This window comes from Phyllobates terribilis, unplaced genomic scaffold, assembly GCF_046119375.1.
Source record: "Phyllobates terribilis strain yellow unplaced genomic scaffold, ASM4611937v1 Scaffold_9__5_contigs__length_417890890, whole genome shotgun sequence".
NCBI classification, from domain to species: Eukaryota; Metazoa; Chordata; class Amphibia; order Anura; family Dendrobatidae; genus Phyllobates; species Phyllobates terribilis.
In genome coordinates, this window is record NW_027362769.1 from 69,249,470 (window position 1) to 69,277,373 (window position 27,904).

Here is a 27,904-nt window from a genome sequence, read left to right on the forward strand (position 1 = left end):
TTAAAAATGCTTCGGAACTCTTTCATTGTTCTCGGAATTCTGCTGATGTTTAAAAATGCTTCGGAACTCTTCCATTGTTCTCAGAATTCCACTGAAGTTTAAACATGCTTCGGAAATCTTCCGTTGTTTCCTGAATTCTGCTGAAGTTTAAAAATGCTTCGGAACTCTTCTATTGTTCTTGGAAATCAGCTAAAGTTTCAAAATGCTTCGGAACTCTTCCTTTGTTCTCGGAATTCCGCTGAAGTTTCAAAATGCTTCGGAACTCTTCCTTTGTTCTCTGAATTCCGCTGAAGTTTAAAAATTCTTCGGAACTCTTCCATTGTTCTTGGAGTTCTGTGGACATTTAAAAATGCTTCGGAACTCTTCAATTGTTCTCGGAATTCCGCTGACGTTTAAAAATGCTTCGGAACTCTTCCATTGTTCTCGGAATTCTGCTGAAGTTTAAAAATGCTTCGGAACTCTTCCTTTGTTCTCGGAATTCTGGTAAAGTTTAAAAATGCTTGGAACTCTTCCATTGTTCTCAGAATTCCGCTGACGTTTAAAAATGCTTCGGAACTCTTCCATTGTTCTCGGAATTCCGCTGACGTTTAAAAATGCTTCGGAACTCTTTCATTTTTCCCTGAATTACGCTGAAGTTAAAAATGTTTCGTAACTCTTTCATTGTTAGAGGAATTCTGCTGACGTTTAAAAATGCTTTGGAACTCTTCCATTGTGCTCAGAATTGCACTGATGTTTAAAAATGCTTCGGAACTCCTCAATTGTTCTCGGAATTCCGCTGAAGTTTAAACAAGTTCGGAACTCTTCCGTTGTTCCCAGAATTCCGCTGAAGTTTAAACATGCTTCAGAACTCTTCCGTTGTTCCCGGAATTCCGCTGAAGTTTAAAAATGCTTCGGAACTCTTCCATTTTTCTCGGAAATCCGCTGAAGTTTCAAAATGCTTCGGAACTCTTCCTTTGTTCTCTGAATTCCGCTGAAGTTTAAAAATTCTTCGGAACTCTTCAATTGTTCTCGGAATTCCGTTGACATTTAAAAATGCTTCGGAACTCTTGAATTTTTCTCGGAATTGTGCTGACATTTAAAAATGCTTCGGAACTCTTCCATTGTTCTCGGAATTCTGCTGAAGTTTAAAAATGCTTTGGAACTCCTCCATTTTTCCCGGAATTCCGCTGAAGTTTAGAAATGCTTCGAAACTCTTCCATTGTTCTCGGAATTCCGCTGAAATTCAAAAATGCTTCGTAACTCTTCCAATGTTCTCGGAATTCTGCTGAAGTTTAAAAATGCTTTGGAACTCTTCCATTGTTCTCGGAATTCCACTGACGTTTAAAAATGCTTCGGAACTCTTCCATTGTTCTCGGAATTCCGCTGAAGTTTAAACAAGATTTGGAACTCTTCCGTTGTTCCCGGAATTCCGCTGAAGTTTAAAAATGCTCCGGGACTCTTCCATTGTTCTCTGAATTCTGCTGAAGTTTAAAAATTCTTCGGAATTCTTCCATTGTTCTTGGAATTCCGCTGAAGTTTAAAAATGCTTCGGAACTCTTCCATTTTTCTCGGAATTCTGCTGAAGTTTAAAAATGCTTTGGAACTCCTCCATTGTTCTCGGAATTCCGCTAAAATTTAAAAATGCTTCAGAACTCTTCCGTTGTTCTCTGAATTCCACTGAAGCTTAAACATGCTTCGGAACTCTTCCGTTGTTTCCTGAATTCCGCTGAAATTTAAAAATGCTTCGGAACTCTTCTATTGTTCTTGTAAATCCGCTGAAGTTTAAAAATGCTTCGGAACTGTTCCATTGTTCTCGGAATTCTGCTGAAATTTAAAAATGCTTCGGAACTCTTCCATTGTTCTCGGAATTCTGCTGAAGTTTAAAAATGCTTCGGAACTCTTCAATTGTTCTCGGAATTCCGCTGACGTTTAAAAATGCTTCGGAACTCTTCCATTGTTATCGGAATTCTGCTGAAGTTTAAACAAGCTTCGGAACTCTTCCGTTGTTCCCAGAATTCAGCTGAAGTTTAAAAATGCTTCTGAACTCTTCCATTGTTCTCGGAATTCTGCTGATGTTTCAAAATGCTTCGGAACTCTTCCTTTGTTCTCTGAACTCCGCTGAAGTTTAAAAATTCTTCGGAACTCTTCCATTGTTCTTGGAATTCTGTTGACATTTAAAAATGCTTCGGAACTCTTCAATTGTTAGAGGAATTCCGCTGACGTTTAAAAATGCTTCGGAACTCTTCCATTGTTCTCAGAATTCCACTGAAGTTTAAACATGCTTCGGAAATCTTCCGTTGTTTCCTGAATTCTGCTGAAGTTTAAAAATGCTTCGGAACTCTTCTATTGTTCTTGGAAATCAGCTAAAGTTTCAAAATGCTTCGGAACTCTTCCTTTGTTCTCGGAATTCCGCTGAAGTTTCAAAATGCTTCGGAACTCTTCCTTTGTTCTCTGAATTCCGCTGAAGTTTAAAAATTCTTCGGAACTCTTCCATTGTTCTTGGAGTTCTGTGGATATTTAAAAATGCTTCGGAACTCTTCAATTGTTCTCGGAATTCCGCTGACGTTTAAAAATGCTTCGGAACTCTTCCAATGTTCTCAGAATTCTGCTGAAGTTTAAAAATGCTTCGGAACTCTACCTTTGTTCTCGGAATTCTGGTAAAGTTTAAAAATGCTCGGAACTCTTCCATTGTTCTCGGAATTCCGCTGATGTTTAAAAATGCTTCGGAACTCTTCCATTGTTCTTGGAATTCCGCTGAAGTTTAAAGATGCTTCGGAACTCTTCCGTTGTTCCCGGAATTCCACTGAAGTTTAAAAATGCTTCGGAACTCTTCCATTGTTCTCGGAAATCCGCTGAAGTTTCAAAATGCTTCGGAACTCTTCCTTTGTTCTCTGAATTCCGCTGAAGTTTAAAAATTCTTCGGAACTCTTCAATTGTTCTCGGAATTCCGATGACGTTTAAAAATGCTTCGGAACTCTTGAATTGTTCTCGGAATTGTGCTGACATTTAAAAATGCTTCGGAACTATTCCATTGTTCTCGGAATTCTGCTGAAGTTTAAAAATGCTTCGGAACTCTTCCATTTTTCCCTGAATTACGCTGAAGTTAAAAATATTTCGTGACACTTTCATTGTTCTCGGAATTCTGCTGAAGTTTAAAAATGCTTCCGAACTCTTCCATTGTTCTCGGAGTTCCGCTGACGTTTAAAAATGCTTCTGAACTCATCCATTGTTCTCGGAATTCCGCTGAAGTTTAAACAAGCTTCGGAACTCTTCCGTTGTTCCTGGAATTCCGCTGAAGTTTAAAAATGCTTCGGAACTCTTTCATTGTTCTCGGAATTCTGCTGATGTTTAAAAATGCTTCGGAACTCTTCCATTGTTCTCAGAATTCCACTGAAGTTTAAACATGCTTCGGAAATCTTCCGTTGTTTCCTGAATTCTGCTGAAGTTTAAAAATGCTTCGGAACTCTTCTATTGTTCTTGGAAATCAGCTAAAGTTTCAAAATGCTTCGGAACTCTTCCTTTGTTCTCGGAATTCCGCTGAAGTTTCAAAATGCTTCGGAACTCTTCCTTTGTTCTCTGAATTCCGCTGAAGTTTAAAAATTCTTCGGAACTCTTCCATTGTTCTTGGAGTTCTGTGGACATTTAAAAATGCTTCGGAACTCTTCAATTGTTCTCGGAATTCCGCTGACGTTTAAAAATGCTTCGGAACTCTTCCATTGTTCTCGGAATTCTGCTGAAGTTTAAAAATGATTCGGAACTCTTCCTTTGTTCTCGGAATTCTGGTAAAGTTTAAAAATGCTCGGAACTCTTCCATTGTTCTCAGAATTCCGCTGACGTTTAAAAATGCTTCGGAACTCTTCCATTGTTCTCGGAATTCTGCTGACGTTTAAAAATGCTTCGGAACTCTTTCATTTTTCCCTGAATTACGCTGAAGTTAAAAATGTTTCGTAACTCTTTCATTGTTAGAGGAATTCTGCTGATGTTTAAAAATGCTTCGGAACTCTTCCATTGTGCTCAGAATTGCACTGATGTTTAAAAATGCTTCGGAACTCTTCAATTGTTCTCGGAATTCCGCTGAAGTTTAAACAAGTTCGGAACTCTTCCGTTGTTCCCGGAATTCCGCTGAAGTTTAAAAATACTTCGGAACTCTTTCTTTGTTCTCGGAATTCCGCTGAAGTTTAAAAATTCTTCGGAACTCTTCCATTGTTCTTGGAATTCTGTTGACATTTAAAAATGCTTCGGAACTCTTCAATTGTTCTCGGAATTCCGTTGACGTTTAAAAATGCTTCGGAACTCTTGAATTGTTCTCAGAATTTGCTGACATTTAAAAATGCTTCGGAACTCTTCCATTGTTCTCTGAATTCGGCTGACGTTTAAAAATGCTTCGGAACTCTTCCATTGTTCTCGGAAATCCGCTGAAGTTTCAAAATGCTTCGGAACTCTTCCTTTGTTCTCTGAATTCCTCTGAAGTTTAAAAATTTTTCGGAACTCTTCAATTGTTCTCGGAATTCCGTTGACGCTTAAAAATGCTTCGGAACCCTTGAATTGTTCTCGCAATTGTGCTGACATTTAAAAATGCTTCGGAACTCTTCCATTGTTCTCGGAATTCTGCTGAAGTTTCAAAATGCTTCGGAACTCTTCCATTGTTCTCGGAGTTCCGCTGACGTTTAAAAAAGCTTCGGAACTCTTCCATTGTTCTCGGAATTCCGCTGAAGTTTAAACAAGCTTCGGAACTCTTCCGTTGTTCCCGGAATTCCGCTGAAGTTTAAAAATGCTTCGGAACTCTTCCTTTGTTCTCGGAATTCTGCTGATGCTTAAAAATGCTTCGGAACTCTTCCATTGTTCTTGGAATTCTGCTGATGCTTAAAAATGCTTCGGAACTCTTCCATTGTTCTTGGAATTCCGCTGAAGTTTAAAAATGCTTCGGAACTCTTCCTTTGTTCTCGGAATTCTGCTAAAGTTTAAAAATGCACGGAACTCTTCCATTGTTCTCAGAATTCCGCTGACGTTTAAAAATGCTTCGGAACTATTCCATTGTTCTCGGAATTGCGCTGACGTTTAAAAATGCTTCGGAACTCTTCCTTTGTTCTCGGAATTCTGCTAAAGTTTAAAAATGCTTCGGAACTCTTCCATTGTTCTCGGAATTCCGTTACCGTTTAAAAATGCTTCGGAACTCTTCCATTTTTCCCTGAATTACGCTGAAGTTAAAAATGTTTCGTAACTCTTTCATTGTTAGAGGAATTCTGCTGACGTTTCAAAATGCTTCGGAACTCTTCCATTGTTCTCAGAATTGCACTGATGTTTAAAAATGCTTCGGAACTCTTCAATTGTTCTCGGAATTCCGCTGAAGTTTAAAAAAGCTTCGGAACTCTTCCATTGTTCTAGGAATTCCGCTGAAGTTTAAACATGCTTCGGAACTCTTCCGTTTTTCCCGGAATTCCGGTGAAGTTTAAAAATGCTTCGGAACTCTTCCATTGTTGTCGGAAATCCGCTGAAGTTTCAAAATGCTTCGGAACTCTTCCTTTGTTCTCTGAATTCCGCTGAAGTTTAAAAATTCTTCGGAACTCTTCAATTGTTCTCGGAATTCCGTTGACGTTTAAAAATGCTTCGGAACTCTTGAATTGTTCTCGGAATTGTGCTGACATTTAAAAATGCTTCGGAACTCTTCCATTGTTCTCGGAATTCTGCTGAAGTTTAAAAATGCTTTGGAACTCTTCCATTTTTCCCTGAATTACGCTGAAGTTAAAAATGTTTCGCAACTCTTTCTTTGTTTTCGGAATTCTGCTGACATTTAAAAATGCTTCGGAACTCTTCCATTGTTCTCGGAATTCCGCTGACGTTTAAAAATGCTTCAGGACTCTTCCATTGTTCTCGGAATTCCGCTGAAGTTTAAACAAGCTTCGGAACTCTTCCGTTGTTCCCGGACTTCCGCTGAAGTTTAAAAATGCTTCGGAACTCATCCATTGTTCTCGGAATTCTGCTGATGTTTAAAAATGCTTCGGAACTCTTCCATTGTTCTTAGAATTCTACTGAAGTTTAAACATGCTTCGGAAATTTTCCTTTGTTTCCTGAATTCTGCTGAAGTTTAAAAATGCTTCGGAACACATCTATTGTTCTTGGAAATCAGCTAAAGTTTCAAAATGCTTCGGAACTCTTCCATTGTTCTCGGAATTCCGCTGACGTTTAAAAATGCTTCGGAACTCTTCCTTTGTTCTCGGAATTCTGGTAAAGTTTAAAAATGCTCGGAACTCTTCCATTGTTCTCAGAATTCCGCTGACGTTTAAAAATGCTTCGGAACTCTTCCATTGTTCTCGCAATTCCGCTGACGTTTAAAAATGCTTCGGAACTCTTTCATTTTTCCCTGAATTACGCTGAAGTTAAAAATGTTTTGTAACTCTTTCATTGTTAGAGGAATTCTGCTGACGTTTAAAAATGCTTTGGAACTCTTCCATTGTTCTCAGAATTGCACTGATGTTTAAAAATGCTTCGGAACTCTTCAATTGTTCTCGGAATTCCGCTGAAGTTTAAACAAGCTTCGGAACTCTTCCGTTGTTCCCGGAATTCCGCTGAAGTTTAAACATGCTTCAGAACTCTTCCGTTGTTCCCGTAATTCCGTTGAAGTTTAAAAATGCTTCGGAACTCTTCCATTTTTCTCGGAAATCCGCTGAAGTTTCAAAATGCTTCAGAACTCTTCCTTTGTTCTCTGAATTCCGCTGAAGTTTAAAAATTCTTCGGAACTCTTCAATTGTTCTCAGAATTCCGTTGACGTTTAAAAATGCTTCGGAACTCTTCCATTGTTATCGGAATTCTGCTGAAGTTTAAACAAGCTTCGGAAGTCTTCCTTTCCCAGAATTCCGCTGAAGTTTAAAAATGCTTCTGAACTCTTCCATTGTTCTTGGAATTCTGCTGATGTTTCAAAATGCATCGGAACTCTTCCTTTGTTCTCTGAATTCCGCTGAAGTTTAAAAATTCTTCGGAACTCTTCCATTGTTCTTGGAATTCTGTTGACATTTAAAAATGCTTCGGAACTCTTTAATTGTTCTCGGAATTCCGCTGACGTTTAAAAATGCTTCGGAACTCTTCCATTGTTCTCGGAATTCCGCTGAAGTTTAAAAATGCTTCGGAACTCTTCCTTTGTTCTCGGAATTCTGCTAAAGTTTAAAAATGCTCGGAACTCTTCCATTGTTCTCAGAATTCCGCTGACATTTAAAAATGCTTCGGAACTCTTCCATTGTTCTCGGAATTCCGCTGACGTTTAAAAATGCTTCGGAACTCTTCCATTGTTCTCGGAATTCCGCTGACGTTTAAAAATGCTTCGGAACTCTTCCATTTTTCCCGGAATTACGCTGAAGTTAAAAATGTTTCGTAACTCTTTCATTGTTAGAGGAATTCTGCTGACGTTTCAAAATGCTTCGGAACTCTTCCATTGTTCTCAGAATTGCACTGATGTTTAAAAATGCTTCGTAACTCTTCAATTGTTCTCAGAATTCCGCTGAAGTTTAAACAAGCTTCGGAACTCTTCCGTTGTTCCCGGAATTCCGCTGAAGTTTAAAAATGCTTCGGAACTCTTCCATTGTTCTCGGAAATCCGCTGAAGTTTCAAAATGCTTCGGAACTCTTCCTTTGTTCTCTGAATTCCGCTGAAGTTTAAAAATTCTTTGGAACTCTTCCATTGTTCTTGGAATTCTGTTGACATTTAAAAATGCTTCGGAACTCTTCAATTGTTCTTGGAATTCCGTTGACGTTTAAAAATGCTTCGGAACTCTAGAATTGTTCTCGGAATTGTGCTGACATTTAAAAATGCTTCGAAACTCTTCCATTGTTCTCGTAATTCTGCTGAAGTTTAAAAATGCTTTGGAACTCCTCCATTTTTCCCGGAATTCCGCTGAAGTTTAAAAATGCTTCAGAACTCTTCCATTGTTCCCGGAATTCCGCTGAAGTTTAAAAATGCTTCGGAACTCTTCCATTGTTCTCGGAAATCCGCTGAAGTTTCAAAATGCTTCGGAACTCTTCCTTTGTTCTCTGAATTCCGCTGAAGTTTAAAAATTCTTTGGAACTCTTCCATTGTTCTTGGAATTCTGTTGACATTTAAAAATGCTTCGGAACTCTTCAATTGTTCTTGGAATTCCGTTGACGTTTAAAAATGCTTCGGAACTCTAGAATTGTTCTCGGAATTGTGCTGACATTTAAAAATGCTTCGAAACTCTTCCATTGTTCTCGTAATTCTGCTGAAGTTTAAAAATGCTTTGGAACTCCTCCATTTTTCCCGGAATTCCGCTGAAGTTTAAAAATGCTTCAGAACTCTTCCATTGTTCTCGGAATTCCACTGAAATTTAAAAATGCTTCGGAACTCTTCCAATGTTCTCGGAATTCTGCTGAAGTTTAAAAATGCTTCGGAACTCTTCCATTGTTCTCGGAATTCCGCTGAAGTTTAAACAAGCTTCGGAACTTTTCCATTGTTCCCGGAATTCCGCTGAAGTTTAAAAATGCTTCAGAACTCTTCCATTGTTCTCAGAATTCTGCTGATGTTTAAAAATGCTTCGGAACTCTTCCATTGTTCTCAGAATTCCACTGAAGTTTAAACATGCTTCAGAACTCTTCCGTTGTTTCCTGAATTCCGCTGAAGTTTAAAAATGCTTCGGAACCCTTTTATTGTTCTTGGAAATCCGCTGAAGTTTCAAAATGCTTCGGAACTCTTCCTTTGTTCCCGGAATTCCGCTGAAGTTTAAAAATTCTTTGGAACTCTTCCATTGTTCTTGGAATTCTGTTGACATTTAGAAATGCTTCGGAACTCTTCAATTGTTCTCGGAATTCCGTTGACGTTTAGAAATGCTTCGGAACTCTTGAATTGTTCTCGGAATTTGCTGACATTTAAAAATGCTTCGGAACTCTTCCATTGTTCTCTGAATTCGGCTGACGTTTAAAAATGCTTCGGAACTCTTCCATTGTTCTCGGAAATCCGCTGAAGTTTCAAAATGCTTCGGAACTCTTCCTTTGTTCTCTGAATTCCGCTGAAGTTTAAAAAATTTTCGGAACTCTTCAATTGTTCTCGGAATTCCGTTGACGTTTAAAAATGCTTCGGAACCCTTGAATTGTTCTTGCAATTGTGCTGACATTTAAAAATGCTTCGGAACTCTTCCATTGTTCTCGGAATTCTGCTGAAGTTTAAAAATGCTTTGGAACTCCTCTATTTATCCCGGAATTCCGCTGAAGTTTAAAAATGCTTCGGAACTGTTCCATTGTTCTCGGAATTCTGCTGAAATTTAAAAATGCTTCGGAACTCTTCCATTGTTCTCTGAATTCGGCTGACGTTTAAAAATGCTTCGGAACTCTTCCATTGTTCTCGGAATTCCGCTGAAGTTTAAACAAGCTTCGGAACTCTTCCGTTGTTCCCGGAATTCCGCTGAAGTTTAAAAATGCTTCGGAACTCTTCCATTGTTCTCGGAATTCTGCTGATGTTTAAAAATGCTTTGGAACTCTTCCATTGTTCTCGGAATTCCGCTGAAGTTTAAACATGCTTCAGAACTCTTCCGTTGTTCCCGGAATTCCGCTGAAGTTTAAAAATGCTTCGGAACTCTTCCATTGTTCTCGGAAATCCGCTGAAGTTTCAAAATGCTTCGGAACTCTTCCTTTGTTCTCTGAATTCCGCTGAAGTTTAAAAAATTTTCGGAACTCTTCAATTGTTCTCGGAATTCCGTTGACGTTTAAAAATGCTTCGGAACTCTTGAATTGTTCTCGCAATTGTGCTGACATTTAAAAATGCTTCGGAACTCTTCCATTGTTCTCGGAATTCTGCTGAAGTTTAAAAATGCTTTGGAACTCCTCCATTTTTCCCGGAATTCTGCTGAAGTTTAAAAATGCTTCGGAACTGTTCCATTGTTCTCGGAATTCCGCTGAAATTTAAAAATGCTTCGGAACCCTTCCATTGTTCTCGGAATTCTGCTGAAGTTTAAAAATGCTTCGGAACTCTTCCATTTTTCTCGGAATTCCGCTGACGTTTAAAAATGCTTCGGAACTCTTCCATTGTTATCGGAATTCTGCTGAAGTTTAAACAAGCTTCGGAAGTCTTCCGTTGTTCCCAGAATTCCGCTGAAGTTTAAAAATGCTTCTGAACTCTTCCATTGTTCTCGGAATTCTGCTGATGTTTCAAAATGCTTTGGAACTCTTCCTTTGTTCTCTGAATTCCGCTGAAGTTTAAAAATTCTTCGGAACTCTTCCATTGTTCTTGGAATTCTGTTGACATTTAAAAATGCTTCGGAACTCTTCAATTGTTCTCGGAATTCCGCTGACGTTTAAAAATGCTTCAGAACTCTTCCATTGTTCTCGGAATTCCGCTGAAGTTTAAAAATGCTTCGGAACTCTTCCTTTGTTCTCGGAATTCTGCTAAAGTTTAAAAATGCTCGGAACTCTTCCAATGTTCTCAGAATTCCGCTGACGTTTAAAAATGCTTCGGAACTCTTCCATTTTTCCCGGAATTACGCTGAAGTTAAAAATGTTTCGTAACTCTTTCATTGTTAGAGGAATTCTGCTGACGTTTCAAAATGCTTCGGAACTCTTCCATTGTTCTCAGAATTGCACTGATGTTTAAAAATGCTTCGGAACTCTTCAATTGTTCTCGGAATTCCGATGAAGTTTAAACAAGCTTTGGAACTCTTCCGTTGTTCCCGGAATTCCGCTGAAGTTTAAAAATGATTCGGAACTCTTCCATTGTTCTCGGAATTCCGCTGATGTTTAAAAATGCTTCGGAACTCTTCCATTGTTCTCGGAATTCCGCTGAAGTTTAAACATGCTTCGGAACTCTTCCGTTGTTCCCGGAATTCCACTGAAGTTTAAAAATGCTTCGGAACTTTTCCATTGTTCTCGGAAATCCGCTGAAGTTTCAAAATGCTTCGGAACTCTTCCTTTGTTCTCTGAATTCCGCTGAAGTTTAAAAATTCTTCGGAACTCTTCAATTGTTCTCGGAATTCCGATGACGTTTAAAAATGCTTCGGAACTCTTGAATTGTTCTCGGAATTGTGCTGACATTTAAAAATGCTTCGGAACTTTTCCATTGTTCTCGGAATTCTGCTGAAGTTTAAAAATGCTTCGGAACTCTTCCATTTTTCCCTGAATTACGCTGAAGTTAAAAATGTTTCGTAACACTTTCATTGTTCTCGGAATTCTGCTGAAGTTTAAAAATGCTTCCAAACTCTTCCATTGTTCTCGGAGTTCCGCTGATGTTTAAAAATGCTTCTGAACTCATCCATTGTTCTCGGAATTCCGCTGAAGATTAAACAAGCTTCGGAACTCTTCCATTGTTCTCGGAATTCTGCTGAAGTTTAAAAATGCTTCGGAACTCTTCCTTTGTTCTCAGAATTCTGGTAAAGTTTAAAAATGCTCGGAACTCTTCCATTGTTCTCAGAATTCCGCTGACGTTTAAAAATGCTTCGGAACTCTTCCTTTGTTCTCGGAATTCCGCTGAAGTTTAAAAATTCTTCGGAACTCTTCCATTGTTCTTGGAATTCTGTTGACATTTAAAAATGCTTCGGAACTCTTCAATTGTTCTCGGAATTCCGCTGACGTTTAAAAATGCTTCGGGACTCTTCCATTGTTCTCGGAATTCTGCTGAAGTTTAAAAATGCTTCGGAACTCTTCCTTTGTTCTCAGAATTCTGGTAAAGTTTAAAAATGCTCGGAACTCTTCCATTGTTCTCAGAATTCCGCTGACGTTTAAAAATGCTTCGGAACTCTTCCATTGTTCTCGGATTTCCGCTGACGTTTAAAAATGCTTTGGAACTCTTTCATTTTTCCCTGAATTACGCTGAAGTTAAAAATGTTTCGTAACTCTTTCATTGTTAGAGGAATTCTGCTGATGTTTAAAAATGCTTCGGAACTCTTCAATTGTTCTCGGAATTCCGCTGAAGTTTAAACAAGTTCGGAATTCTTCCGTTGTTCCCGGAATTCCGCTGAAGTTTAAACATGCTTCAGAACTCTTCCGTTGTTCCCGGAATTCCGCTGAAGTTTAAAAATGCTTCGGAACTCTTCCATTTTTCTCGGAAATCCGCTGAAGTTTCAAAATGCTTCGGAACTCTTCCTTTGTTCTCTGAATTCCGCTGAAGTTTAAAAATTCTTCGGAACTCTTCCATTGTTCTTGGAATTCTGTTGACATTTAAAAATGCTTCGGAACTCTTCCGTTGTTCCCGGTATTCCGCTGAAGTTTAAAAATGCTCCGGGACTCTTCCATTGTTCTCTGAATTCTGCTGAAGTTTAAAAATTCTTCAGAATTCTTCCATTGTTCTTGGAATTCCGCTGAAGTTTAAAAATGCTTCGGAACTCTTCCATTTTTCTCGGAATTCTGCTGAAGTTTAAAAATGCTTTGGAACTCCTCCATTTTTCCCGGAATTCCGCTGAAGTTTAAAAATGCTTCGGAACTCTTCCATTGTTCTCGGAATTCCGCTAAAATTTAAAAATACTTCAGAACTCTTCCGTTGTTCTCTGAATTCCACTGAAGCTTAAACATGCTTCGGAACTCTTCCGTTGTTTCCTGAATTCCGCTGAAGTTTAAAAATGCTTCGGAACTCTTCTATTGTTCTTGGAAATCCGCTGAAGTTTAAAAATGCTTCGGAACTCTTCCTTGGTTCTCGGAATTCCGCTGAAGTTTAAAAATTCTTCGGAACTCTTCCATTGTTCTTGGAATTCTGTTGACATTTAAAAATGCTTCGGAACTCTTCAATTGTTCTCGGAATTCCGTTGACGTTTAAAAATGCTTCGGAACTCTTGAATTGTTCTCGGAATTTGCTGACATTTAAAAATGCTTCGGAACTCTTCCATTGTTCTCTGAATTCGGCTGACGTTTAAAAATGCTTCGGAACTCTTCCATTGTTCTCGGAAATCCGCTGAAGTTTCAAAATGCTTCGGAACTCTTCCTTTGTTCTCTGAATTCCGCTGAAGTATAAAAATTTTTCGGAACTCTTCAATTGTTCTCGGAATTCCGTTGACGTTTAAAAATGCTTCGGAACACTTGAATTGTTCTCGCAATTGTGCTGACATTTAAAAATGCTTCGGAACTCTTCCATTGTTCTCGGAATTCTGCTGAAGTTTAAAAATGCTTTGGAACTCCTCCATTTTTCCCGGAATTCCGCTGAAGTTTAAAAATGCTTCGGAACTGTTCCATTGTTCTCGGAATTCTGCTGAAATTTAAAAATGCTTCGGAACTCTTCCATTGTTCTCGGAATTCTGCTGTAGTTTAAAAATGCTTCGGAACTCTTCCATTGTTCTCGGAATTCCGCTGACGTTTAAAAATGCTTCGGAACTCTTCCATTGTTATCGGAATTCTGCTGAAGTTTAAACAAGCTTCAGAACCCTTCCGTTGTTCCCAGAATTCAGCTGAAGTTTAAAAATGCTTCTGAACTCTTCCATTGTTCTCGGAATTCTGCTGATGTTTCAAAATGCTTCGGAACTCTTCCTTTGTTCTCTGAACTCCGCTGAAGTTTAAAAATTCTTCGGAACTCTTCCATTGTTCTTGGAATTCTGTTGACATTTAAAAATGCTTCGGAACTCTTCAATTGTTCTCGGAATTCCGCTGACGTTTAAAAATGCTTCGGAACTCTTCCATTGTTCTCAGAATTCCACTGAAGTTTAAACATGCTTCGGAAATCTTCCATTGTTTCCTGAATTCTGCTGAAGTTTAAAAATGCTTCGGAACTCTTCTATTGTTCTTGGAAATCAGCTAAAGTTTCAAAATGCTTCGGAACTCTTCCTTTGTTCTCGGAATTCCGCTGAAGTTTCAAAATGCTTCGGAACTCTTCCTTTGTTCTCTGAATTCCGCTGAAGTTTAAAAATTCTTCGGAACTCTTCCATTGTTCTTGGAGTTCTGTGGACATTTAAAAATGCTTCGGAACTCTTCAATTGTTCTCGGAATTCCGCTGGCGTTTAAAAATGCTTCGGAACTCTTCCATTGTTCTCGGAATTCTGCTGAAGTTTAAAAATGCTTCGGAACTGTTCCTTTGTTCTCGGAATTCTGGTAAAGTTTAAAAATGCTCGGAACTCTTCCATTGTTCTCGGAATTCCGCTGATGTTTAAAAATGCTTCGGAACTCTTCCATTGTTCTCGGAATTCCGCTGAAGTTTAAACATGCTTCGGAACTCTTCCGTTGTTCCCGGAATTCCACGGAAGTTTAAAAATGCTACGGAACTCTTCCATTGTTCTTGGAAATCCGCTGAAGTTTCAAAATGCTTCGGAACTCTTCCTTTGTTCTTTGAATTCCGCTGAAGTTTAAAAATTCTTCGGAACTCTTCAATTGTTCTCGGAATTCCGATGACGTTTAAAAATGCTTCGGAACTCTTGAATTGTTCTCGGAATTGTGCTGACATTTAAAAATGCTTCGGAACTCTTCCATTGTTCTCGGAATTCTGCTGAAGTTTAAAAATGATTCGGAACTCTTCCATTTTTCCCTGAATTACGCTGAAGTTAAAAATGTTTCGTAACACTTTCATTGTTCTCGGAATTCTGCTGAAGTTTAAAAATGCTTCCGAACTCTTCCATTGTTCTCGGAGTTCCGCTGACGTTTAAAAATGCTTCTAAACTCATCCATTGTTCTCGGAATTCCGCTGAAGTTTAAACAAGCTTCGGAACTCTTCCATTGTTCCCGGAATTCCGCTGAAGTTTAAAAATGCTTCGGAACTCTTTCATTGTTCTCGGAATTCTGCTGATGTTTAAAAATGCTTCGGAACTCTTCCATTGTTCTCAGAATTCCACTGAAGTTTAAACATGCTTCGGAAATCTTCCGTTGTTTCCTGAATTCTGCTGAAGTTTAAAAATGCTTCGGAACTCTTCTATTGCTCTTGGAAATCAGCTAAAGTTTCAAAATGCTTTGGAACTCTTCCTTTGTTCTCGGAATTCCGCTGAAGTTTCAAAATGCTTCGGAACTCTTCCTTTGTTCTCTGAATTCCGCTGAAGTTTAAAAATTCTTCGGAACTCTTCCATTGTTCTTGGACTTCTGTGGACATTTAAAAATGCTTCGGAACTCTTCAATTGTTCTCGGAATTCCGCTGACGTTTAAAAATGCTTTGTAACTCTTCCATTGTTCTCGAAATTCTGCTGAAGTTTAAAAATGCTTCGGAACTCTTCCTTTGTTCTCGGAATTCTGGTAAAGTTTAAAAATGCTCGGAACTCTTCCATTGTTCTCAGAATTCCGCTGACGTTTAAAAATGCTTCGGAACTCTTCCATTGTTCTCGGAATTCCGCTGACAATTAAAAATGCTTCGGAACTCTTTCATTTTTCCCTGAATTACGCTGAAGTTAAAAATGTTTCGTAACTCTTTCATTGTTAGAGGAATTCTGCTGACGTTTAAAAATGCTTTGGAACTCTTCCATTGTGCTCAGAATTGCACTGATGTTTAAAAATGCTTCGGAACTCTTCAATTGTTCTCCGAATTCCGCTGAAGTTTAATCAAGTTCGGAACTCTTCCGTTGTTCCCAGAATTCCGCTGAAGTTTAAACATGCTTCAGAACTCTTCCTTTGTTCCCGGAATTCCGCTGAAGTTTAAAAATGCTTCGGAACTCTTCCATTTTTCTCGGAAATCCGCTGAAGTTTCAAAATGCTTCGGAACTCTTCCTTTGTTCTCTGAATTCCGCTGAAGTTTAAAAATTCTTCGGAACTCTTCAATTGTTCTCGGAATTCCGTTGACATTTAAAAATGCTTTGGAGCTCTTGAATTTTTCTCAGAATTGTGCTGACATTTAAAAATGCTTCGGAACTCTTCCATTGTTCTCGGAATTCTGCTGAAGTTTAAAAATGCTTTGGAACTCTTCCATTGTTCTCGGAATTCCACTGACGTTTAAAAATGCTTCGGAACTCTTCCATTGTTCTCGGAATTCCGCTGAAGTTTAAACAAGCTTTGGAACTCTTCCGTTGTTCCCGGAATTCCGCTGAAGTTTAAAAATGCTCCGGGACTCTTCCATTGTTCTCTGAATTCTGCTGAAGTTTAAAAATTCTTCAGAATTCTTCCATTGTTCTTGGAATTCCGCTGAAGTTTAAAAATGCTTCGGAACTCTTCCATTTTTCTCGGAATTCTGCTGAAGTTTAAAAATGCTTTGGAACTCCTCCATTTTTCCCGGAATTCCGCTGAAGTTTAAAAATGCTTCGGAACTCTTCCATTGTTCTCGGAATTCCGCTAAAATTTAAAAATACTTCAGAACTCTTCCGTTGTTCTCTGAATTCCACTGAAGCTTAAACATGCTTCGGAACTCTTCCTTTGTTTCCTGAATTCCGCTGAAGTTTAAAAATGCTTCGGAACTCTTCTATTGTTCTTGGAAATCCGCTGAAGTTTAAAAATGCTTCGGAACTCTTCCTTTGTTCTCGGAATTCCGCTGAAGTTTAAAAATTCTTCGGAACTCTTCCATTGTTCTTGGAATTCTGTTGACATTTAAAAATGCTTCGGAACTCTTCAATTGTTCTCGGAATTCCGTTGACGTTTAAAAATGCTTCGGAACTCTTGAATTGTTCTCGGAATTTGCTGACATTTAAAAATGCTTCGGAACTCTTCCATTGTTCTCTGAATTCGGCTGATGTTTAAAAATGCTTCGGAACTCTTCCATTGTTCTCGGAAATCCGCTGAAGTTTCAAAATGGTTCGGAACTCTTCCTTTGTTCTCTGAATTCCGCTGAAGTATAAAAAATTTTCGGAACTCTTCAATTGTTCTCGGAATTCCGTTGACGTTTAAAAATGCTTCGGAACACTTGAATTGTTCTCGCAATTGTGCTGACATTTAAAAATGCTTCGGAACTCTTCCATTGTTCTCGGAATTCTGCTGAAGTTTAAAAATGCTTTGGAACTCCTCCATTTTTCCCGGAATTCCGCTGAAGTTTAAAAATGCTTCGGAACTGTTCCATTGTTCTCGGAATTCTGCTGAAATTTAAAAATGCTTCGGAACTCTTCCATTGTTCTCGGAATTCTGCTGTAGTTTAAAAATGCTTCGGAACTCTTCCATTGTTCTCGGAATTCCGCTGACGTTTAAAAATGCTTCGGAACTCTTCCATTGTTATCGGAATTCTGCTGAAGTTTAAACAAGCTTCGGAACTCTTCCGTTGTTCCCAGAATTCAGCTGAAGTTTAAAAATGCTTCTGAACTCTTCCATTGTTCTCGGAATTCTGCTGATGTTTCAAAATGCTTCGGAACTCTTCCTTTGTTCTCTGAACTCCGCTGAAGTTTAAAAATTCTTCGGAACTCTTCCATTGTTCTTGGAATTCTGTTGACATTTAAAAATGCTTCGGAACTCTACAATTGTTCTCGGAATTCCGCTGACGTTTAAAAATGCTTCGGAACTCTTCCATTGTTCTCAGAATTCCACTGAAGTTTAAACATGCTTCGGAAATCTTCCATTGTTTCCTGAATTCTGCTGAAGTTTAAAAATGCTTCGGAACTCTTCTATTGTTCTTGGAAATCAGCTAAAGTTTCAAAATGCTTCTGAACTCTTCCTTTGTTCTCGGAATTCCGCTGAAGTTTCAAAATGCTTCGGAACTCTTCCTTTGTTCTCTGAATTCCGCTGAAGTTTAAAAATTCTTCGGAACTCTTCCATTGTTCTTGGAGTTCTGTGGACATTTAAAAATGCTTCGGAACTCTTCAATTGTTCTCGGAATTCCGCTGGCGTTTAAAAATGCTTCGGAACTCTTCCATTGTTCTCGGAATTCTGCTGAAGTTTAAAAATGCTTCGGAACTCTTCCTTTGTTCTCGGAATTCTGGTAAAGTTTAAAAATGCTCGGAACTCTTCCATTGTTCTCGGAATTCCGCTGATGTTTAAAAATGCTTCGGAACTCTTCCATTGTTCTCGGAATTCCGCTGAAGTTTAAACATGCTTCGGAACTCTTCCGTTGTTCCCGGAATTCCACGGAAGTTTAAAAATGCTTCGGAACTCTTCCACTGTTCTTGGAAATCCGCTGAAGTTTCAAAATGCTTCGGAACTCTTCCTTTGTTCTTTGAATTCCGCTGAAGTTTAAAAATTCTTCGGAACTCTTCAATTGTTCTCGGAATTCCGATGACGTTTAAAAATGCTTCGGAACTCTTGAATTGTTCTCGGAATTGTGCTGACATTTAAAAATGCTTCGGAACTCTTCCATTGTTCTCGGAATTCTGCTGAAGTTTAAAAATGCTTCGGAACTCTTCCATTTTTCCCTGAATTACGCTGAAGTTAAAAATGTTTCGTTACACTTTCATTGTTCTCGGAATTCTGCTGAAGTTTAAAAATGCTTCCGAACTCTTCCATTGTTCTCGGAGTTCCGCTGACGTTTAAAAATGCTTCTAAACTCATCCATTGTTCTCGGAATTCCGCTGAAGTTTAAACAAGCTTCGGAACTCTTCCATTGTTCCCGGAATTCCGCTGAAGTTTAAAAATGCTTCGGAACTCTTTCATTGTTCTCGGAATTCTGCTGATGTTTAAAAATGCTTCGGAACTCTTCCATTGTTCTCAGAATTCCACTGAAGTTTAAACATGCTTCGGAAATCTTCCGTTGTTTCCTGAATTCTGCTGAAGTTTAAAAATGCTTCGGAACTCTTCTATTGCTCTTGGAAATCAGCTAAAGTTTCAAAATGCTTCGGAACTCTTCCTTTGTTCTCGGAATTCCGCTGAAGTTTCAAAATGCTTCGGAACTCTTCCTTTGTTCTCTGAATTCCGCTGAAGTTTAAAAATTCTTCGGAACTCTTCCATTGTTCTTGGAGTTCTGTGGACATTTAAAAATGCTTCGGAACTCTTCAATTGTTCTCGGAATTCCGCTGACGTTTAAAAATGCTTCGGAACTCTTCCATTGTTCTCGGAATTCTGCTGAAGTTTAAAAATGCTTCGGAACTCTTCCTTTGTTCTCGGAATTCTGGTAAAGTTTAAAAATGCTCGGAACTCTTCCATTGTTCTCAGAATTCCGCTGACGTTTAAAAATGCTTCGGAACTCTTCCATTGTTCTCGGAATTCCGCTGACGTTTAAAAATGCTTCGGAACTCTTTCATTTTTCCCTGAATTACGCTGAAGTTAAAAATGTTTCGTAACTCTTTCATTGTTAGAGGAATTCTGCTGACGTTTAAAAATGCTTTGGAACTCTTCCATTGTGCTCAGAATTGCACTGATGTTTAAAAATGCTTCGGAACTCTTCAATTGTTCTCGGAATTCCGCTGAAGTTTAAACAAGTTCGGAACTCTTCCGTTGTTCCCAGAATTCCGCTGAAGTTTAAACATGCTTCAGAACTCTTCCATTGTTCCCGGAATTCCGCTGAAGTTTAAAAATGCTTCGGAACTCTTCCATTTTTCTCGGAAATCCGCTGAAGTTTCAAAATGCTTCGGAACTCTTCCTTTGTTCTCTGAGTTCCGCTGAAGTTTAAAAATTCTTCGGAACTCTTCAATTGTTCTCGGAATTCCGTTGACGTTTAAAAATGCTTCGGAACTCTTGAATTTTTCTCGGAAGTGTGCTGACATTTAAAAATGCTTCGGAACTCTTCCATTGTTCTCGGAATTCTGCTGAAGTTTAAAAATGCTTTGGAACTCCTCCATTTTTCCCGGAATTCCGCTGAAGTTTAAAAATGCTTCGGAACTGTTCCATTGTTCTCGGAATTCTGCTGAAATTTAAAAATGCTTCGGAACTCTTCCATTGTTCTCGGAATTCTGCTGTAGTTTAAAAATGCTTCGGAACTCTTCCATTGTTCTCGGAATTCCGCTGACGTTTAAAAATGCTTCGGAACTCTTCCATTGTTATCGGAATTCTGCTGAAGTTTAAACAAGCTTCGGAACTCTTCCGTTGTTCCCAGAATTCAGCTGAAGTTTAAAAATGCTTCTGAACTCTTCCATTGTTCTCGGAATTCTGCTGATGTTTCAAAATGCTTCGGAACTCTTCCTTTGTTCTCTGAACTCCGCTGAAGTTTAAAAATTCTTCGGAACTCTTCCATTTTTCTTGGAATTCTGTTGACATTTAAAAATGCTTCGGAACTCTTCAATTGTTCTCGGAATTCCGCTGACGTTTAAAAATGCTTCGGAACTCTTCCATTGTTCTCAGAATTCCACTGAAGTTTAAACATGCTTCGGAAATCTTCCGTTGTTTCCTGAATTCTGCTGAAGTTTAAAAATGCTTCGGAACTCTTCTATTGTTCTTGGAAATCAGCTAAAGTTTCAAAATGCTTCGGAACTCTTCCTTTGTTCTCGGAATTCCACTGAAGTTTCAAAATGCTTCGGAACTCTTCCTTTGTTCTCTGAATTCCGCTGAAGTTTAAAAATTCTTCGGAACTCTTCCATTGTTCTTGGAGTTCTGTGGACATTTAAAAATGCTTCGGAACTCTTCAATTGTTCTCGGAATTCCGCTGGCGTTTAAAAATGCTTCGGAACTCTTCCATTGTTCTCGGAATTCTGGTAAAGTTTAAAAATGCTTCGGAACTCTTCCTTTGTTCTCGGAATTCTGGTAAAGTTTAAAAATGCTCGGAACTCTTCCATTGTTCTCGGAATTCCGCTGATGTTTAAAAATGCTTCGGAACTCTTCCATTGTTCTCGGAATTCCGCTGAAGTTTAAACATGCTTCGGAACTCTTCCGTTGTTCCCGGAATTCCACTGAAGTTTAAAAATGCTTCGGAACTCTTCCATTGTTCTTGGAAATCCGCTGAAGTTTCAAAATGCTTCGGAACTCTTCCTTTGTTCTTTGAATTCCGCTGAAGTTTAAAAATTCTTCGGAACTCTTCAATTGTTCTCGGAATTCCGATGACGTTTAAAAATGCTTCGGAACTCTTGAATTGTTCTCGGAATTGTGCTGACATTTAAAAATGCTTCGGAACTCTTCCATTGTTCTCGGAATTCTGCTGAAGTTTAAAAATGCTTCGGAACTCTTCCATTTTTCCCTGAATTACGCTGAAGTTAAAAATGTTTCGTAACACTTTCATTGTTCTCGGAATTCTGCTGAAGTTTAAAAATGCTTCCGAACTCTTCCATTGTTCTCGGAGTTCCTCTGACATTTAAAAATGCTTCTAAACTCATCCATTGTTCTCGGAATTTCGCTGAAGTTTAAACAAGCTTCGGAACTCTTCCATTGTTCCCGGAATTCCGCTGAAGTTTAAAAATGCTTCGGAACTCTTTCATTGTTCTCGGAATTCTGCTGATGTTTAAAAATGCTTCGGAACTCTTCCATTGTTCTCAGAATTCCACTGAAGTTTAAACATGCTTCGGAAATCTTCCGTTGTTTCCTGAATTCTGCTGAAGTTTAAAAATGCTTCGGAACTCTTCTATTGTTCTTGGAAATCAGCTAAAGTTTCAAAATGCTTCGGAACTCTTCCTTTGTTCTCGGAATTCCGCTGAAGTTTCAAAATGCTTCGGAACTCTTCCTTTGTTCTCTGAATTCCGCTGAAGTTTAAAAATTCTTCGGAACTCTTCCATTGTTCTTGGAGTTCTGTGGACATTTAAAAATGCTTCGGAACTCTTCAATTGTTCTCGGAATTCCGCTGACGTTTAAAAATGCTTCGGAACTCTTCCATTGTTCTCGGAATTCTGCTGAAGTTTAAAAATGCTTCGGAACTCTTCCTTTGTTCTCGGAATTCTGGTAAAGTTTAAAAATGCTCGGAACTCTTCCATTGTTCTCAGAATTCCGCTGACGTTTAAAAATGCTTCGGAACTCTTCCATTGTTCTCGGAATTCCGCTGACGTTTAAAAATGCTTCGGAACTCTTTCATTTTTCCCTGAATTACGCTGAAGTTAAAAATGTTTCGTAACTCTTTCATTGTTAGAGGAATTCTGCTGACGTTTAAAAATGCTTTGGAACTCTTCCATTGTGCTCAGAATTGCACTGATGTTTAAAAATGCTTCGGAACTCCTCAATTGTTCTCGGAATTCCGCTGAAGTTTAAACAAGTTCGGAACTCTTCCGTTGTTCCCAGAATTCCGCTGAAGTTTAAACATGCTTCAGAACTCTTCCGTTGTTCCCGGAATTCCGCTGAAGTTTAAAAATGCTTCGGAACTCTTCCATTTTTCTCGGAAATCCGCTGAAGTTTCAAAATGCTTCGGAACTCTTCCTTTGTTCTCTGAATTCCGCTGAAGTTTAAAAATTCTTCGGAACTCTTCAATTGTTCTCGGAATTCCGTTGACGTTTAAAAATGCTTCGGAACTCTTGAATTTTTCTCGGAATTGTGCTGACATTTAAAAATGCTTCGGAACTCTTCCATTGTTCTCGGAATTCTGCTGAAGTTTAAAAATGCTTTGGAACTCCTCCATTTTTCCCGGAATTCCGCTGAAGTTTAGAAATGCTTCGTAACTCTTCCATTGTTCTCGGAATTCCGCTGAAATTCAAAAATGCTTCGTAACTCTTCCAATGTTCTCGGAATTCTGCTGAAGTTTAAAAATGCTTTGGAACTCTTCCATTGTTCTCGGAATTCCACTGACGTTTAAAAATGCTTCGGAACTCTTCCATTGTTCTCGGAATTCCGCTGAAGTTTAAACAAGATTTGGAACTCTTCCGTTGTTCCCGGAATTCCGCTGAAGTTTAAAAATGCTCCGGGACTCTTCCATTGTTCTCTGAATTCTGCTGAAGTTTAAAAATTCTTCGGAATTCTTCCATTGTTCTTGGAATTCCGCTGAAGTTTAAAAATGCTTCGGAACTCTTCCATTTTTCTCGGAATTCTGCTGAAGTTTAAAAATGCTTTGGAACTCCTCCATTGTTCTCGGAATTCCGCTAAAATTTAAAAATGCTTCAGAACTCTTCCGTTGTTCTCTGAATTCCACTGAAGCTTAAACATGCTTCGGAACTCTTCCGTTGTTTCCTGAATTCCGCTGAAATTTAAAAATGCTTCGGAACTCTTCTATTGTTCTTGTAAATCCGCTGAAGTTTAAAAATGCTTCGGAACTGTTCCATTGTTCTCGGAATTCTGCTGAAATTTAAAAATGCTTCGGAACTCTTCCATTGTTCTCGGAATTCTGCTGAAGTTTAAAAATGCTTCGGAACTCTTCCATTGTTCTCGGAATTCCGCTGACGTTTAAAAATGCTTCGGAACTCTTCCATTGTTATCGGAATTCTGCTGAAGTTTAAACAAGCTTCGGAACTCTTCCGTTGTTCCCAGAATTCAGCTGAAGTTTAAAAATGCTTCTGAACTCTTCCATTGTTCTCGGAATTCTGCTGATGTTTCAAAATGCTTCGGAACTCTTCCTTTGTTCTCTGAACTCCGCTGAAGTTTAAAAATTCTTCGGAACTCTTCCATTGTTCTTGGAATTCTGTTGACATTTAAAAATGCTTCGGAACTCTTCAATTGTTAGAGGAATTCCGCTGACGTTTAAAAATGCTTCGGAACTCTTCCATTGTTCTCAGAATTCCACTGAAGTTTAAACATGCTTCGGAAATCTTCCGTTGTTTCCTGAATTCTGCTGAAGTTTAAAAATGCTTCGGAACTCTTCTATTGTTCTTGGAAATCAGCTAAAGTTTCAAAATGCTTCGGAACTCTTCCTTTGTTCTCGGAATTCCGCTGAAGTTTCAAAATGCTTCGGAACTCTTCCTTTGTTCTCTGAATTCCGCTGAAGTTTAAAAATTCTTCGGAACTCTTCCATTGTTCTTGGAGTTCTGTGGATATTTAAAAATGCTTCGGAACTCTTCAATTGTTCTCGGAATTCCGCTGACGTTTAAAAATGCTTCGGAACTCTTCCAATGTTCTCAGAATTCTGCTGAAGTTTAAAAATGCTTCGGAACTCTACCTTTGTTCTCGGAATTCTGGTAAAGTTTAAAAATGCTCGGAACTCTTCCATTGTTCTCGGAATTCCGCTGATGTTTAAAAATGCTTCGGAACTCTTCCATTGTTCTTGGAATTCCGCTGAAGTTTAAAGATGCTTCGGAACTCTTCCGTTGTTCCCGGAATTCCACTGAAGTTTAAAAATGCTTCGGAACTCTTCCATTGTTCTCGGAAATCCGCTGAAGTTTCAAAATGCTTCGGAACTCTTCCTTTGTTCTCTGAATTCCGCTGAAGTTTAAAAATTCTTCGGAACTCTTCAATTGTTCTCGGAATTCCGATGACGTTTAAAAATGCTTCGGAACTCTTGAATTGTTCTCGGAATTGTGCTGACATTTAAAAATGCTTCGGAACTATTCCATTGTTCTCGGAATTCTGCTGAAGTTTAAAAATGCTTCGGAACTCTTCCATTTTTCCCTGAATTACGCTGAAGTTAAAAATATTTCGTGACACTTTCATTGTTCTCGGAATTCTGCTGAAGTTTAAAAATGCTTCCGAACTCTTCCATTGTTCTCGGAGTTCCGCTGACGTTTAAAAATGCTTCTGAACTCATCCATTGTTCTCGGAATTCCGCTGAAGTTTAAACAAGCTTCGGAACTCTTCCGTTGTTCCCGGAATTCCGCTGAAGTTTAAAAATGCTTCGGAACTCTTTCATTGTTCTCGGAATTCTGCTGATGTTTAAAAATGCTTCGGAACTCTTCCATTGTTCTCAGAATTCCACTGAAGTTTAAACATGCTTCGGAAATCTTCCGTTGTTTCCTGAATTCTGCTGAAGTTTAAAAATGCTTCGGAACTCTTCTATTGTTCTTGGAAATCAGCTAAAGTTTCAAAATGCTTCGGAACTCTTCCTTTGTTCTCGGAATTCCGCTGAAGTTTCAAAATGCTTCGGAACTCTTCCTTTGTTCTCTGAATTCCGCTGAAGTTTAAAAATTCTTCGGAACTCTTCCATTGTTCTTGGAGTTCTGTGGACATTTAAAAATGCTTCGGAACTCTTCAATTGTTCTCGGAATTCCGCTGACGTTTAAAAATGCTTCGGAACTCTTCCATTGTTCTCGGAATTCTGCTGAAGTTTAAAAATGATTCGGAACTCTTCCTTTGTTCTCGGAATTCTGGTAAAGTTTAAAAATGCTCGGAACTCTTCCATTGTTCTCAGAATTCCGCTGACGTTTAAAAATGCTTCGGAACTCTTCCATTGTTCTCGGAATTCTGCTGACGTTTAAAAATGCTTCGGAACTCTTTCATTTTTCCCTGAATTACGCTGAAGTTAAAAATGTTTCGTAACTCTTTCATTGTTAGAGGAATTCTGCTGATGTTTAAAAATGCTTCGGAACTCTTCCATTGTGCTCAGAATTGCACTGATGTTTAAAAATGCTTCGGAACTCTTCAATTGTTCTCGGAATTCCGCTGAAGTTTAAACAAGTTCGGAACTCTTCCGTTGTTCCCGGAATTCCGCTGAAGTTTAAAAATACTTCGGAACTCTTTCTTTGTTCTCGGAATTCCGCTGAAGTTTAAAAATTCTTCGGAACTCTTCCATTGTTCTTGGAATTCTGTTGACATTTAAAAATGCTTCGGAACTCTTCAATTGTTCTCGGAATTCCGTTGACGTTTAAAAATGCTTCGGAACTCTTGAATTGTTCTCAGAATTTGCTGACATTTAAAAATGCTTCGGAACTCTTCCATTGTTCTCTGAATTCGGCTGACGTTTAAAAATGCTTCGGAACTCTTCCATTGTTCTCGGAAATCCGCTGAAGTTTCAAAATGCTTCGGAACTCTTCCTTTGTTCTCTGAATTCCTCTGAAGTTTAAAAATTTTTCGGAACTCTTCAATTGTTCTCGGAATTCCGTTGACGCTTAAAAATGCTTCGGAACCCTTGAATTGTTCTCGCAATTGTGCTGACATTTAAAAATGCTTCGGAACTCTTCCATTGTTCTCGGAATTCTGCTGAAGTTTCAAAATGCTTCGGAACTCTTCCATTGTTCTCGGAGTTCCGCTGACGTTTAAAAAAGCTTCGGAACTCTTCCATTGTTCTCGGAATTCCGCTGAAGTTTAAACAAGCTTCGGAACTCTTCCGTTGTTCCCGGAATTCCGCTGAAGTTTAAAAATGCTTCGGAACTCTTCCTTTGTTCTCGGAATTCTGCTGATGCTTAAAAATGCTTCGGAACTCTTCCATTGTTCTTGGAATTCTGCTGATGCTTAAAAATGCTTCGGAACTCTTCCATTGTTCTTGGAATTCCGCTGAAGTTTAAAAATGCTTCGGAACTCTTCCTTTGTTCTCGGAATTCTGCTAAAGTTTAAAAATGCACGGAACTCTTCCATTGTTCTCAGAATTCCGCTGACGTTTAAAAATGCTTCGGAACTATTCCATTGTTCTCGGAATTCCGCTGACGTTTAAAAATGCTTCGGAACTCTTCCTTTGTTCTCGGAATTCTGCTAAAGTTTAAAAATGCTTCGGAACTCTTCCATTTTTCCCTGAATTACGCTGAAGTTAAAAATGTTTCGTAACTCTTTCATTGTTAGAGGAATTCTGCTGACGTTTCAAAATGCTTCGGAACTCTTCCATTGTTCTCAGAATTGCACTGATGTTTAAAAATGCTTCGGAACTCTTCAATTGTTCTCGGAATTCCGCTGAAGTTTAAAAAAGCTTCGGAACTCTTCCATTGTTCTAGGAATTCCGCTGAAGTTTAAACATGCTTCGGAACTCTTCCGTTTTTCCCGGAATTCCGGTGAAGTTTAAAAATGCTTCGGAACTCTTCCATTGTTGTCGGAAATCCGCTGAAGTTTCAAAATGCTTCGGAACTCTTCCTTTGTTCTCTGAATTCCGCTGAAGTTTAAAAATTCTTCGGAACTCTTCATTTGTTCTCGGAATTCCGTTGACGTTTAAAAATGCTTCGGAACTCTTGAATTGTTCTCGGAATTGTGCTGACATTTAAAAATGCTTCGGAACTCTTCCATTGTTCTCGGAATTCTGCTGAAGTTTAAAAATGCTTTGGAACTCTTCCATTTTTCCCTGAATTACGCTGAAGTTAAAAATGTTTCGCAACTCTTTCTTTGTTTTCGGAATTCTGCTGACATTTAAAAATGCTTCGGAACTCTTCCATTGTTCTCGGAATTCCGCTGACGTTTAAAAATGCTTCAGGACTCTTCCATTGTTCTCGGAATTCCGCTGAAGTTTAAACAAGCTTCGGAACTCTTCCGTTGTTCCCGGACTTCCGCTGAAGTTTAAAAATGCTTCGGAACTCATCCATTGTTCTCGGAATTCTGCTGATGTTTAAAAATGCTTCGGAACTCTTCCATTGTTCTTAGAATTCTACTGAAGTTTAAACATGCTTCGGAAATTTTCCTTTGTTTCCTGAATTCTGCTGAAGTTTAAAAATGCTTCGGAACACATCTATTGTTCTTGGAAATCAGCTAAAGTTTCAAAATGCTTCGGAACTCTTCCATTGTTCTCGGAATTCCGCTGACGTTTAAAAATGCTTCGGAACTCTTCCTTTGTTCTCGGAATTCTGGTAAAGTTTAAAAATGCTCGGAACTCTTCCATTGTTCTCAGAATTCCGCTGACGTTTAAAAATGCTTCGGAACTCTTCCATTGTTCTCGCAATTCCGCTGACGTTTAAAAATGCTTCGGAACTCTTTCATTTTTCCCTGAATTACGCTGAAGTTAAAAATGTTTTGTAACTCTTTCATTGTTAGAGGAATTCTGCTGACGTTTAAAAATGCTTTGGAACTCTTCCATTGTTCTCAGAATTGCACTGATGTTTAAAAATGCTTCGGAACTCTTCAATTGTTCTCGGAATTCCGCTGAAGTTTAAACAAGCTTCGGAACTCTTCCGTTGTTCCCGGAATTCCGCTGAAGTTTAAACATGCTTCAGAACTCTTCCGTTGTTCCCGTAATTCCGTTGAAGTTTAAAAATGCTTCGGAACTCTTCCATTTTTCTCGGAAATCCGCTGAAGTTTCAAAATGCTTCAGAACTCTTCCTTTGTTCTCTGAATTCCGCTGAAGTTTAAAAATTCTTCGGAACTCTTCAATTGTTCTCAGAATTCCGTTGACGTTTAAAAATGCTTCGTAACTCTTGAATTTTTCTCGGAATTGTGCTGACATTTAAAAATGCTTCGGAACACTTCCATTGTTCTCGGAATTCTGCTGAAGTTTAAAAATGCTTTGGAACTCTTCCATTTTTCCCTGAATTACGCTGAAGTTAAAAATGTTTCGCAACTCTTTCTTTGTT